This window comes from Carcharhinus amblyrhynchos, chromosome 23, assembly GCF_965287045.1.
Source record: "Carcharhinus amblyrhynchos chromosome 23, sCarAmb.v2.hapA, whole genome shotgun sequence".
In the NCBI taxonomy this organism is placed as follows: Eukaryota; Metazoa; Chordata; class Chondrichthyes; order Carcharhiniformes; family Carcharhinidae; genus Carcharhinus; species Carcharhinus amblyrhynchos.
The window spans coordinates 30449058-30461396 of NC_137346.1; the positions used below are offsets into that span (position 1 = coordinate 30449058).

A 12339-nucleotide genomic window follows, 5' to 3' on the forward strand; every position below is an offset into this window, starting at 1 on the left:
AGTAAAAAGTCTACAACACCAGGTTTTAGTCCAACTGATTTATTTGATAATAGACTCACAAGCTTTCGGGGTTAGTCCCTTCGTCAGGTGAATGGAGAGTTCTGGCCTCAGACAGAGCATATAAAGCACAGACAGTTTAGAGATTACTGATTAGAATGCGAATCCTTACACCTAACCTGCTGTATTCTTTCAATTATGGCAGTGAAGAAAGCTGCAGAGTTATGTTGTTAGCACCCCTGCTTGTCCTGGGGGATTTAATTTGAGTCTATGTAGCCATTATCTGAACAAGTTTCTACCCCAAAGACTCCATTTGGACTGTCTTTGTTTGTTACTTCCAATGCCCCCTTTAATGGCTGAACTAGTTGCGCATCAAGTCCCCGCTCTTCAATTTTAAATTTTGCCATTTAATGTACCTGCCACCTCCCCGTTCATGCTGTCAAAATGTATTCCTTTAATAATGTTTGAACAAACAGAAAAACAACAGATTACAAAGCATGACCTAAAAAAATTATCTTTTTATGGTATTATCTTATATAAGTGAGGAGACTAACTTCTCACACTGTATATTTTTATGAAGCGTGCATTGGTATCCCATGCTTGTTTCTAAAATTTTAAAAACTGGACAAAGACCTTCTAAAATATCTCTGTCGGTGACGCCTGAACAAACTGAGCTACCTCGCCGCATCGGAGAAATGTATGCCTCATTAATGATTTCCCTGTGGGCTGCACAGACCAAATTCAAAGAGAGACATACAAAGACCACTGCATTTTATAACCTAGACTGGCCAACCAGAGTCTACTCATCTGCAACCTTCCTCTCGATCCTTAATTGTTGAGACATTTAACAATCTCGTGGATCCAGACAACGGAGGCACATCTCTTTACAAAGCTCAAGTTGAGACTTGGGAGTCATATGGCATGGACTTCTGGCTGTGGAATCATTAATAATGCCTTGTGGAACTGAAAACTCAATCTGCTGTTTAGCATCCTATAAGCAGCCTCACAGAAAAGGAGCCTCTGGCCCAGGTTTGCCCCATCTACACTGCTTCTATTGGAAATTCTATACCATCGCCTACAAGAATGATTCATCTCTATATGCCTATCTCACCATGTGTGGACAACTCTACCAGAAAAGTGAATTAACCAGCATCAATTTTTTAGCCCGTCGACCTCCATGTTGAAGGATCTCATTAGACTTTGAACCTTGGCTCTGGAATCCATATGAAACAATACTTCAGGTTATAACTTCCTCGGAGCAGCAGTCAGCATAGGATGCCATTCTGTACCGATTCACTTGTGCCAAATTTCATCAATGCTTGTCTCGGTCAACCTTTCAGGCTTAGGCCAGGTGAGATTCAGGCAATGTAGTGCAGCCCTGGGCCCAGTGCCATAGTCCAGCCTCAATTGCTGCTGTAAAGCAGGCAAGTTCAAATGGCCCATTGAAAATAACAGGTCAGGAAGATTGTCTTGAGTAAGTGGATAGGATTTGGGATGTCAGATATGGGTGGGGTGGGGGGAAGTGGATGGGCATCAGGGGCGGTCAGTGGGTGGGAGTGTTGCTTGGTGGGGGGTAGGTCAGACATCAGATGAATGGGGGAGAGTTCAGATATTGGGTCAGGCTGGTGGGGTCAGGTCAGGTTAAGTTGAGTCAGGGGCATCATGTCTGGTCAAGCAGATGAGTCCTGCCAGCTGATGTAGGAGGTGGGGTCATGTGGGTCAAGACATTATAGGAGGGGTTGTCCAGATGGGTTTGGTCATGAGAGTGGGATTCAAATCAAGATCGTGCTGGGGAGATGGGGGCATAGGAGGGAATCCAGTTGAGTTACTTAGGAAAGCTGGGGGTGCTGTGGGTGAGGGGGGATGGATAGGTGACTGGGTTGAGACCGGGTGGAGGGGATGCAGCCAGAATGGGATAGCAGTATTGGGGAGGAGATGGGATGGATAGTCAGGGCATACCCGGATGGGGGGATGCAGGGACAAGTCGGGACAAGGTTGGGGGGATCTAACCAGGTCGAGTTGAGCTGAAGAATCAGTTGAGGAGGATAGGGAATCACGTGGATGGGGTGTGGTTTGGGAATAATGTGGAGGTGTGGTGTAGGGTGGGGGTGAGGGGGGTGTTCCCTATGGGGCCGACAGTGTTGCAGGGGGAGAGAGGAGTCCCATGCAGAATTGATCTGTGTGTTTAAAATAGTTTGGCTGAAGTTAGAAGTGTTTTTACTTCTAACTTTTTCAGAGTAATTATTAGCGTAACTCTGGTAGAACCATCCAAAGTTAGTGATTTAAATTGCTGTCGGAAAGTTCAGAACGCAACACAGTTATCCTGGGGAATCTAACGCTTCAGGACATTTGTAGTGCAAATGTATATCTGAGAACCTCTGAGACAGATTCCACATGAAAGCTTTGGGGACCTCCCCGAATCTGATGCTGGGGAGCCAGGAAGTTAGAGACCAAGCTTATCACTGTCAATCTTTGTTTTCGCTATCCCTCTTTTACCTGTATGAATGCATCGCTGGCAACATTGTGACCTTCCTCCCGTGTTGTGACAATGGGCAAATAAATTAACCCTTTGTGTTCATCTTATCTTGAGCTTGCTGTGGGGGTGTTAATAGAAATTAGATCATGCCAAAACCTTGAGTTTTGAAAAATACACCACTGCTTACAACGTGGGGAACAAAAAAAAAACACCTTTTGATTTACAGATGCTTGGTGAGAGGACAAATTAGTGCTTTTCAAATTAACTGCCCTCCTGTCCAAAACAAAAATTTTGTGCTCAGATTCAGGATCAGATATTTGAGTTTGACCAGAATCCAAGGTAAGACACAAGCCAAATCTGATATAAAAGAGCTAATAGCGAACCAAACGGGAAATATCTCAATGGCTGGAATGAATTTTAAACCACTGCAGCTTACCACAGCAAATTCCTTTTCCCTCACACTGAGAAAATGCCAACATTTCCTGCCCAGATATGGGTCCAGCAAGGAAACTTGTACTGTGAAAAATTAGCAGCCCTTGGCACAGAGCAACTGAAAGCTGTAGCTAGGGCGGTCGTGTTAAAATTGCTCAGTAAAGTGAAGAGAAATGAGCTGACCATTTGGATTTTGCGTTACTGACAGGGTACTTAGATGTAGAGCTCAACCATGACTCCTAATCTCTTCCCCTGGCTACGCCCAAGCCCAGAAAGCTCACACTGAAGCTAGAATTTCAGAGAAGGAAAGAGAGAGAGAACCTAAGGAAAGGAGAATTTCCAGCTCTGGAAATGGACATGCAGCTCAAAGGGAGAGAGAGAGAGAGAGATGAGACAAAAGATGTGGAAGGCGCGGAAAGCCTGCAGAGAGACCTGAATAGGCTGAGTGTGTAGGCGAGGACCTGGCAGATGGAGTGTAACATTAGCAAATGTGAGGTTATCCACTTTGGTAGAAATAATAGTAGGAGGGATTATTATTTAAAGGGTGAAAAGTTGCAGCATGCTACGGTGCAGAGGGACCTGGGGGTCTTTGTGCACGAATCGCAAAAACCCAGTCTGCAGGTGCAGCAGGTGATCAAGAAGGCGAATGGAATGTTGGCCTTTATAGCGAGGGGGATAGAATATAAAAGCAGGGAGGTCTTACTGCAACGGTACAGGGCACTGGTGAGGCCACAACTGGAGTACTGTGTGCAGTTTTGGTCCCCACATTTGCGAAAGAATATGTTGGCCTTGGGAGTACAGAGAAGGTTCACCAGGCTGATACCGGAGGAGGGGGTTAGCTCATGAAGAGAGATTGAATAGACTGGGTCTGTACTCGTTAGAGTTTAGAAGGCTGAGGGGGGATCTTATAGAGACTTGCAAGATAATGAAGGGGCGAGATAGGGTAGAGGTGGAGAGATTCTTCCCGCTTAGAAAGGATAGCAGAACGAGAGGGCACAGCCTCAAAATAAGGGGGAGAGGCGGTGTGGGGACAGTTTAGAACGGAGTTGAGGAGGAGCTTCTTCACTCAAAGGGTGGTGAATCTCTGGAATTCTCTGCCCGATGAAGTGGTGGAGGCTACCTCACTGAATATAATTAAGTCACGGGTAGATAGGTTTCAGATAACAAGGGAATTAAGGGTTTTGGGGAGAAAGCGGGAAAGTGGAACTGATCCACTTCAGATCAGCCATGATCTTATTGAATGGCGGGGCAGGCTCGAAGGGCTAAATGGCCTACTCCTGCTCCTATTTCTTATGTTCTTATGTTCTTAAATGGAAGCTGTGAGGGACAATCTCTCTCTACTGAGTAGCATCCCCTATCTTCTTAACCCAGAACCAGTCTCTAAGTCTCTCAAGTGTGAAGGACTTTGAGAGAATTCATAAATTTGGAGTAGTGTGAGGGGTTTTTTTGCTACTTTTGGGAAAGTAACAGGACAGCTAAAATGACCACCGGAGTCGTGGAGATTTTTACTTCAAGGGCAGTTGCTTGAGATGTCTGCTCTATGCTGCCCCCTGATGTGTCCATCAGTTATGAGTACAATGCCATCCTGAGAGCTTAAATGTTAGTCCTGGAGACATATTGCCAGAATTCTGGAACCCATATAAGAAACTCACATGTATTTACATCAAGTTTGAACAGTTGAAGCAGATAGCATTTGACCAATACGTAAATGCCCTAAGAATCCCACGCACTTGTGAGAGGTTGTAGGAGTCAATATTGCTGGAGGAATTCAAAAATTGCTTGCCCTTCAATCTGTGGATGCACTTAGGGGAGCAGAGAATCCTCAATCAGGAATGGGGCAGCAACAGCGGTCAGATATGATCTTGCCCATCGATCTGGAAGCTCAGGCAGACCTTTTCCAAACCATCCCCGTGAACATTGGAAAGATAAACAGGATGACCCAGATAGGAAAGCACCCACACCCCCACTACCAGCACCATTCTCTTCCCATCTCTCTACACCACCTTTGGCCTGGAGACCGACATTTTTTTTGCATTGCAGTAAATAAGCCACTCCAGCCCAGAGTGTTGAGGATCAGGAGGGAACTCTGTTGGCCTCAAAGGACACTGTTTGAGTGGCGCCCCAATGAGAAGTGCAGCATACAGAAAGTGGTGCGTATATGGAGGTGGTAGAGGCATCAGTTTTCAGCCCACTGACCACAGTGAAGGAATACCTCATTAGCCTCTAGATCCCACCTGAAGCACTACTTCCTTTCTGTGTGGTCTTTGTCCCATTAACCTTTACTTTCCCTGTCCCTCTTTTATGGTATGAATGCACAAGCTGCAACATTGCAACCCTCCTTCCGTGTGTGAAGTGTGCAAATAAACTAACCCTTTGAGTTCATCCTAACTCAAGTTTGCCGTGAGGTTAGCCATAGGAAATCAGATCACAGCAAAACTAAGGGTTGAGGAAATATGCCATTTTTGAAAAGGCGCAAGTAAAACAAAAAAAACCTTTCAGGTATGGACAAGTAGTGAGAGGCAAAATTAGTGTTATTTAAATTAATCCCCCCTCCACCCCCACAGAGTGCAATGTATATCTGTCACCTCATCCACAATGTAATAGGTTTCATTGAAAAATGTACATTTCTGAACCTTTTGTCCGAAATTTGCAAAGCTGCCTTTTGGGGCAAAATTTAAACTAATCCTCATAAATTATTTAACTTTATAATCCATCAATGGTTTCCCCATGTTTTGGAGTGATTGCATGTATTTGTCTGTGATCTTCAGAGCAGTGTAGCACTTCAGTTGCTGTGAAGTTAAACCCTGACCAGCCTCAGTGGTAATTGATAAAATATTGGGTGGAATCTTGAAACCATGTTCACTGACCATGGGATCGGCAGAGGGAGTTCAATATCTGGCAAGAGCTAAATGAAATGAATCTCGCCGTCAAGATCAAGACTTATGATTTTCGTCACCCCTTGCTGACGACATAACCAGGTTCGTGTCCACGTAGAAATATACCTGTTATGGCAGTACCCTGAGGTTGTAGAAGTAAGTATAGGACCTGGGGGAGAGGGACATGGCCAGGCAGTAAACCGTCACACAGGGGAACCCCGGAGACCTCCATGCTGTTCTGATTGTGGCGCCCTTTAAAGATGGCACCCAAGTCTCAATGCAGCCAGGTTTTGGCAGCATGTTGAGCACTGCCCCCCATTCCCCCCCCCCCCTGCCCCCCCAACCCATCATGGCAGCCTGAGACATGTCCTCTTGATTTATTTTGGCAGAATGTTGCAATATCTGGAGAGAAGATCAATGTTTCTCTAAAGAGAATCTTGTTGGTTTGCTCACTCGAAACAACACTGCCATTTTCTGGTAAGATCGCTCCAACTGTCTTATCCGAAAAGGCAGTCAGCTTTTGATAGATTCCAGATGATACCACTGAGAAATTTGCTTTTGTCGCTATCAGTAGATAAATCCCTATTGCCTTCAGATGAATGTTCTCTGCTAATTTAAGTGATAGTGTGGTAATCCCTTCACTAGAAGATTGGAAAATAAAATGGAATCAAAAGGTGTTAAATATTTGTTCCTTAACATGTACATTTCTGGTTCATAATGAGCAGTCTGTAGCATGAGTAGAATAGTTGTAGCAATTGGTAATTTTACAGCAAATGGTCTTAAAATATTTCCGTTGCAGTATATGTTGTAACAAAGCTTGTGATAATAATAGAAACCATACATTTTTTGAGAAATTTGTTCTCTTTTCCTTATTTTTAATTATTCATTCTTTCATAAGAAGGTGGACACTGCTGGTAAGGTCAGCACTTGTTGTTCATTCCTAATTTCCCTTGAACTAAGAGACTTGCACAGCCGTGTCAAAGGGTTTTTAAGAGTACGAATTTAAGTACGAATTTTAGTTCCTCGGCCATTTATTTGTTCCCTAAGTACTGTCTCTGACAGTATTGGGCCTATGTTCGTTTTTATCAATCTTCTTCTCTTTACGTACCTATGGAAACTTTTACAGTTCATTTTTATGTTTCCCACTAACTTACTTTCATACTCCATTTTCCCCTTCTAAATCAATCCCTAGGTTCTCCTTTGCTGAATTTTAAATTGCTCCTAATCCTCAGGTCTATTGCCTTTTCTTGCCAATTTATATGTTTCTTCCTTGAATCTGATGAAGTCTTTAATTTCTCTTGTAAGCCATAATTTTGCCACGATTTCTTTACCATTCTTTCAACAAACAGGAATAAACAACTTCTTGAGTTCAGCTATTCATTACTTAAATGCCTGCCATGATCTTTCCTTTTAGTAATAGAACACTACTGCGCAGTACGGGCCCTTCGGCCCTCAATGTTGTGCCGACCAGTGGAACCAATCTAATGACCCTCTAACCTAAACTATTCCAATATTATCCATATGCCTATCCAATGAACATCTGAATGCCCTTAAAGTTGGCGAGTCCACTACTGCTGCAGGCAGGGCATTCCATGCCCTTACTACCTTCTGAATAAACAACCTACCTCTGACATCCGTCCTATATTTATCACCCCTCAATTTAAAGCTATGTCCCCTCATGTTAGCAATCACCGTACGAGGAAAAAGGCTCTCACTATCTATCCTATCTAATCCTCTGATCATCTTGTATACCTCAATTAAGTCACCTCTTAACCTTCTTCTCTCTAACGAAAACAACCTCAAGTCCCTCAGCCTTTCCTCATAAGACCCTCCCACCATACCAGGCAACATCCTGGTAAATCTCCTCTGCACCCCCTCCAATGCGTCCACATCTTTCTTATAAGGCGGTGACCAGAACTGTACACAATACTCCAAGTGCAGCTGCACTAGAGTTTTGCACAGCTGCAGCATGATCTCACGGCTCCAAAATTCAATCCCTCTACCAATAAAAGCTAACACACTGTACGCCTTCTTAACAACCCTATCCACCTGGGTGCCAACTTTCAGAGATCTATGCACATGTACACCGAGATCTCTCTGCTCATCCACACTACCAAGAGTCTTGCCATCAGCCCAATACTCTGTAATACTGTTACTCCTTCCAAAGTGAATCACCTCACACTTTTCCGCATTAAACTCCATTTGCCACCTCTCAGCCCAGCTCTGCAGCTTATCTATGTCCCTCTGCAAACTGTAACATCCATCCTCACTGTCTACAACTCCTCCGACTTTCGTGTCATCTGCAAATTTACTAACCCATCCTTCTACACCCTTATCTAGGTCATTTATAAACATGATAAACAGCAGTGGCCCCAAAACAGATCCCTGCGGTACACCACTAGTAACTGAACTCCAGGTTGAATATTTCCCATCAACCACCACCTTCTATCAGCTAGCCAATTCCTGATCCAAACCGCTAAATCACCTTCAATCCCATGCATCCATATTTTCTGCAGTAGCTTACCATGGGGAACCTTATCAAACGTTTTGCTGAAATCCATATACACCACATCAACTGCTTTACCCTTATCCACTTCTTTGGTCGCCTTCTCAAAGAATTCAATAAGGTTTGTGAGGCACGACCTACCCTTCACAAAACCATGTTGACTATCCTTAATCAAATTATTTCTCTCTAGATGATTATAAATCCTATTTCTTATAATCCTTTCCAAAACTTTGCCCACAACAGAAGTAGGACTCACCGGTCTATAATTTCCAGGATGGTCTCTACTCCCCTTCTTGAACAAGGGGACAACATTTGCTATCCTCCAGTCTTCCGGCACTACACCTGTAGCCAATGACGACACAAAGATCAAAGCCAAACGTTCTGCAATCTCCTCCCTAGCCTCCCAGAGAATCCTAGGATAAATCCCATCTGGCCCAGGGGACTTATCTTTTTTCATACTATCAAGAATTGCTAACACCTCCTCCCTATTCATCTCAATCCCGTCTAGTCTAAAAGCTTGTATCTCAGTACTCTCCTCGACTATATTGACTTTTTCCTGCGTGAATACTGACGAAAAGTTAGTGCCTCTTCTATCTCTTCAGGCTCCACGCACAACTTCCCACTACTTCATGATGGATCAGGAAACTAATGTTCCCTAATCCATCATGACCAATTTGTGTCTCATACCATCATAGTTACTGCTATTGAGATGCGGGACCCTGGCCTCAGAGTCAACTGCATCACTTTGACAAAGAATCTATCATATTATAGTCACTCATCCCCAAGGGTTCTCTCACAATTAAATTGCCAACTAATCCTTTCTCAAAGTCACATAGTTATCTAAAGACTTCGGCTACTTTATGATGCCCAGCTGTGTCAGTGAGTGTAAATTGCGAATCTACAATACTGTTTCCATTGTTCCGACATTGCAATTAAATTGATCAACACAAATCATCTCAGGTTAGGAGATCATTTTTGTGCAAATTCATTAATAAGAGCCTGAAGTATTTCTTGAAAGAACAATGTTCAATATCTGTGCTGTAATTTGCTGATTAAATCATCAAAGCACATTGATGGCAGGCAAAAAGTAGCATCTACACCTATCCCAGGCTGCTTGAATATTATTATTGATCCTCTTCTGTTAAAGTGAGCCAAGTGCTCAGCAAATCTGACTTATGGCTGCAGCAAATAGTCACGACCGGACCGTGGAACTTCGTTATTTTTTGGATGGATGTGCAATTCAGAAACTGAGGACTGGAATTTTTGTTACTGACGTAGGTAGTTCAGGTCGGGAAATCCCCGAATCAGGTCTTGACCGACATTTTTCTATAGCTCCAAAGTCATTTTGATTCCACAAAAACACAGGCCTGGGCATTTCAGATTGATGTTAATGGATTACAAAGATTTTTAGTTCACAGTTGACTTTTGAGGACTCAGCTTGGCTCAACTTTACACAAACATCCTTGAGTCAGAATGCTGTGTGTTCAGGGTGCTCTAGGGCTAGATCTAGTATTCGGGGAGTATTTAATTAATACTTTTAGATGAGATGGTAGGCTAGAAACATTTGTGCCTTATATGTGGATATGAGAGTTCCCAGGGCAGTGTGCAACAAGAAGGGTGAACGAAGCAAAGATAGTTGATGTAATTTGTGTATTTGGATTTCCAAAGTTTATTAATTCGATAACTTGCTACATTAAAGGTTACAACATAAGATAAGGGCTCATGGTATTGGGGATAATATTCTTAGCATGGATGAAGGATTGGCGAACTAAAAGGAGAGTTGGGGAAAATGGGTCATTTTCAGGTTGGTGGTGTGCCGGAGGGATCAGCATTGTGGCTTCAATTATTTTCTGTCTGTAATAATCACTTGGTTGAAGTGTGACTGTATTGTAGCTGAGTTTGTTGATGATGGGTAGGAAAGCAAGTAGTGAGTGGGCAAAAATTTAGCCGATAGAGTAGAATGTCAGTGGCACAGTGGTTAGCAATGCTATCTCACAGTGCTAAGGACCCAGGTTTGATTCCCAGCTTGGATTACTATCTGTGCTGAGTTTGCACTGTTGTCCCCTTGTCTGTGTGGCTTTCCTCCCACAGTCCGAAAGTCATGCTGGTTAGGTGCATTGGCCATGCTAAGTTCTCCCTCTGTGTACCCGAACAGATGCCAGAATATGGTGACTTGGGGATTTTCATCGTAGTGTTAATGTAAGCCTACTTGTGACACTAATAAATAAACTTAAAACTAAAATGTGATGTTATCCACTTTGATAAGAGCAATAGGAAAGCAGAATAAAATTGAAGTGAAATGATATCGCAAAAGCTTGTCATGCATAGGGATCTAGGTGTCCACATACATGAATCACAATAATGTTAGCATGCACGTACAGCCATTGTAATTAGGAAGGCAAATATTAAAACAGGAAAGTCTTGCTATAGGGCGTTGTGAGATCACACCTTGTACTGTGTACTGTTTTGTTTGCCTTCTTTATGGAGGAATATACTTGGCATTGGAGGCAGTCCAGAGAATGTTGATTAGGTTTTTCTTCTCGTTAGTTTTTGGAAATCTCTGCCAAGAAGGCAGTGGAGGCTGAATCATTAAACATATTCAAGGCTGAATGAAATGTTCTCATGTAAAGCTGCAAGAGTTCTCCTGCTGCCTGTGTCAACATTTACCCTTCTAGTAAAGCATCATATTTACCTATTGATCTAATTTTCTGTTCGCATTTCATTGTCCCCTACAATTTGACTGCTGTATTTGACTAAATGAGAGAAGTGGCCACTCTTCAAAAAAAATATATACGCTGTGTTGCATATTAAGGTGTCTTAAGCAGGTGAAAGTACATAAATGCAAGCTCTTTTTACCTGAAGGTATACTCATGAGCCAACCTTTCTCATTTAGTGATGAGAGAGACTTTTCAGTTTCAGCCTGTTCTCTCTTTCGCCTGTGTTGTGAGAATAAAGGACACCTGGAAGAACAGTGGGCCAAATTTCCATGAGAATTGTACCAATCTCTCACTGTAATCTTAGTAGGGGTTTGGCAGAGCATTGTAAATGGCTGATAAATGGTGATTCATGGTGCTTATCCTCTAGTTCTGTTGAGTTTGTGCTGAAGTTGTGATTGGAGATCTGGACAACTCCCAAGGAATCTTAAGAGCCAGTCAACTCACCACACTAGCAATATCTCAATAACATGAACGTTCAAACTTGGCACTGTTTAATACCCTAACAGTCTATATATAAAACCCACCATCAATTATTGCATTAGGACTGAGAGTCCTTTGGATCCCTGATTAGCCTGATATTGGATTGACATTTCTGTATTCCCTATTTTCAAAGTGGAGAATTTTAGTTTAGTTTCTTTATTAGTGTCACAAGTAGGCTGACATTAACAGTGCAACGAAGTTACTGTGAAAATCCCCTAGTCACCTCACTCTGAAGCCTATTTAGGAACATTGAGGGAGAATTTAGCGTGGCAATTGAGCACCTAAGAGCATGCCTTTTGAACTGTGGGAGGAAACCAGAGCAACTGGAGGGAACACACGCAAACAGGCGGAGAATGTGCAAACTCCGCATAGACGATGACCCAAGCCGGGAATCGAACCCAGGTCCCTGGCGCTGTGAGGCAGCAGTGCTAACCACTGTGCCGCCGTGCCACCCCACTGAAGAACGCTTGCATATTTTGTATTTGATGTCTGCATAATTGCATTTAATATTTTAAATCAATGTTAATAGTACAAACATTGAGCTTGTAACTGGAAATAACTTCAAGAACTATATAGTCAGGTCAAGCATTAAGCATGGCATGTATGTAGGCAACATAGAAAACACTGAAACCAACTCAATCCTTTCAGAGCAGAATTAATTATTTGTGTGCAACAGTAAGCCAGACAAATAGATATACCTTTATTGGTTAGTTCCAGAGATTAATAGGTCAGTTCAACTAATTTAAACGCCTATAGATCTGATACTTCAGTGATTTCCCTTCTATTATTATTAGTCTATTTGTCCCTTAGCAAGAGAGGTATTAAGACTGATTATCAAGTAAACAGTTGTTGAAT

At 42.8% G+C, this 12339-nt stretch overlaps 1 protein-coding gene across 1 annotated transcript in view; it reads left to right on the forward strand.

Annotated features, from left to right (window-relative positions):
• The window catches only part of galnt17 (polypeptide N-acetylgalactosaminyltransferase 17), a 336015-nt gene that overhangs the window by 215403 nt on the left and 108273 nt on the right, over positions 1 to 12339 (forward strand). The window lies entirely within an intron of this gene.